Here is a 3,047-nt window from a genome sequence, read left to right as displayed (position 1 = left end):
GGACAAAGCGAAGGTAACACCTGTAGGTTTGGTATATGTTCCTCAAATGTAAATAAACCTCTCCTCATGCACACGAGCACACACGCAATCGCCTGAATCGGTATGTTTTCGTGCAGAGAGCAGGTTACGTGTAGGCGTATTTTGACTGGAAGTAATCGCACCAATGCAATGAGAATCTCTCAACAGACGCGTGCATTACTTTAGCTTGTGTGAGAGTTGAAAAGAGAGGGGAAATAGATAGAGAACGGTTTAAGAGAGAGATTTACAAGAAATAAAGTTTCATCGGGGTCAGTCCGATAGCTTGGCTTTTTGCCATCCTGTGTTTTCTCTACCATTTCACCTCGTGACCTGCAGCGATGGTTTGACAGTTTACTGGAACACACGCGTTGGCTTTCCAAGGGCGGCATAGTTCTTTCGATTCCAACTGATATCCGATACGGTGTTTCTCTTCTCTTTTACCAAAGACATTCCTATAACAGTGACCACAGCCCACATTTACCGTTTTCAAGAGAAAACTTGGTTTCAGCCCTGCTTCGAATCCTCATATTTCCTGAAAATATGAAACCACATTACGGTTTGCTTGAGCTGATAATGTTATTTCAGTTAGTCTGCTAAAATTCATATTTCTATATGACTTCTTTCCAAGATAATGACTAATTTAGGTCATACATAAAGTTATCAATTGTATGATTTGTCAGACGCACTACATTAGAAATGTGCACATTTTCATACTTGCCTAATAAACATAATCCTGCTTAAAAGGGACAGTTCACTCAAAAATGAAAATTCTGTCTTCATTTACTCACCCACGGGTTGTTCCAAATCTGTATAAATGTATTTGTTTTGTTAAATAGAGAGAAAGATATTTGGAAGAATGCTTGTACTACCATGCATTAACTACCATGGTAGGAAAAATTGCTTTAAACATTTCTTTATTTTGATGACAAAAGAAGATCTTTTGAAGAATGTAGGAAGGCAAACATTTCTGGTGCACTTTTGACTACCATTTTATTTATTCCTACTATAGTAGTCAATGGTAGCCGAGAACGGTTTGGTTACAAGCATTCTTCCAAATATCTTTCTCTGTGTTCATCAGAGCAAAGAGATTTATACAGATTTGGAACAACTCGAGGGTGAGTAAATTATGACAGAATTTTTATTTTTGGGTGAACTGTACCTTTAAGGGATAAACAAACCTGGAATTTTTGCAGAAATGACGTTACTGAACTAACATTATATTATACAGAGCTTAGCAAAAAAATCAAAGTAAACCCACACTCCTGTGGCTTTCATTCAACATCGTATCTTATGATGTTAAGGTGGGTTTTAACAGATTTGACTCATCATTCGTGCAAATATGAGTAAAGCGCTTGCTAGCGTGCAGACGGCCAGTGTTCACCTCACAATGCAGTTCATGCACTTAACATCTGTCTGTAATGAAAGTTATAACTCACATATGGTATGTATGCATAGCATATACAATTTTTTGTTTTCTCATGCTAAATGATGGAGAAATGCGTGACATCAAACATTTGACAGACTCCATTAGTAACATCAACACGTTTTTCTGTCACTTATTTTCACCGGTGTACATCAGTGACAGAAATTCAATTCTGTTACAAAATGACCAGAACTAATACATGCTTCAACATGCTTCTAATGTTGAATAAAGGAATTGACTAAACTTAAGTGGAGTCATAGGAGCTCATGTGACTCATTTTACCTTTAGCATACTTTCATCATGCTTTGTAAAAAAAATCATAACTATTTTATATTTGTATATAAAAGTATACTGTATATTAGAATGTCTATTTTATATTCAACAATATTTAATCTGAGACCGCTACTACAGAACTAATGTACAGAAGTACAGAGGTCGATAAAGTCACAACTTTATGATATCTGCATTCTGGCATACTGTTTACCCCAACTATCTTTTTGTCACTTTCTGAATCTGAATCTGACATTTTTCACGTTGACCCTATTTGTACAAAAAGATATTTATAATTTAATAAAAATTTCATTGTTAACCATATCAAATGTACCCACATAAACTAGTCAAAACACACAGCAATTTTAAAGGATGTTTTTACTTCTGTTTTGTTTCTACGTGCATAAACAACAAGGGGTTGAGGATGTCAGGTTAAGATCCCCTAAACCGTTAATGGTCGGATGTACTTACTGTAGGCAGATCCGAGTCGTTGTGTAGATGGTGCTTCGCTCGATCGAGTCAAATCAATACGTTCCATTGGCAGATTGCTACTGTAACAGTAAAAACATAAAGCTCTCTTATGACATGCATGTTCAAGCAATAGCATGTTAACACACACCCTAAAAAAATATGATTAAAAACTAAAAACATTTTTATGGTAACTGGTGTCATTTAGATTTGGGTAAAAGCATGAGGATTGTTTTTATGGTGTATAAAGGTTTATGAGCTCAACATAAACGTGTGCATTCTGCATTATTGGTTTCACACACACACTTTTCATTCTGAATGCTGAAAGAGCAGATTGCCTATTTAAATATTTCCGCTATTCCACAGAAAAGCACATTTTATTATTTATGAGTTACTTCTGTTCGCAGTCTGATTGATTTCTCTGGAAAAATAGCAGGGTTTAATGGAAAAGTCACTTGTTGTTAGTTCTGAAGTTCATACTTCACGATACTCCTCCTCAGAGTTTTAAAGAGCTACAAGACATGACTTTAAATATTCAATAATATATAAGAGGTAAAGCAGAGCAACTGCCAAGTTGTATTAATGCTTAGTCACGTCATGTTTCTGACGCATCTTTATAATTATAGGGCATGCCCAACATGTTATTGCACACAAAGATGAATGACTTATTTTACCAGAAATGAACGTGGACATGACAGTGTATATTTCAATACCACTGAATCATGAATGTATTTGTGAAGACATGTCTTAAAGAAATCTGTTCTTCGGTGAAACTTTTCATGTAATTGAAATCACCAGTTTTTGCTGTTTGCCAATACTTGTTCCTCTTCTCTTTGTACTCTTTGAACGGCCGCTGGAAAAGCGATTG

General features: G+C 35.7%; 1 long non-coding RNA gene across 1 annotated transcript; it reads right to left on the bottom strand.

Moving 5' to 3' along the window:
• Positions 1-439: 439 nt before the first annotated feature.
• On the bottom strand, positions 440-2,676 carry LOC130569613 (uncharacterized). The gene is made up of 3 exons (XR_008964859.1): positions 2,575-2,676; positions 2,183-2,262; positions 440-550 (listed from the first exon to the last, which is right to left on the bottom strand). It is a non-coding gene; the product is annotated as an uncharacterized LOC130569613 (long non-coding RNA).
• Positions 2,677-3,047: the final 371 nt, after the last annotated feature.

The sequence above is a fragment of the Triplophysa rosa genome, linkage group LG18, assembly GCF_024868665.1.
Source record: "Triplophysa rosa linkage group LG18, Trosa_1v2, whole genome shotgun sequence".
Lineage (NCBI taxonomy): Eukaryota > Metazoa > Chordata > Actinopteri > Cypriniformes > Nemacheilidae > Triplophysa > Triplophysa rosa.
Note: the sequence above shows the minus strand (reverse complement) of the source record. Positions and strands in the feature narration are given on the sequence as shown.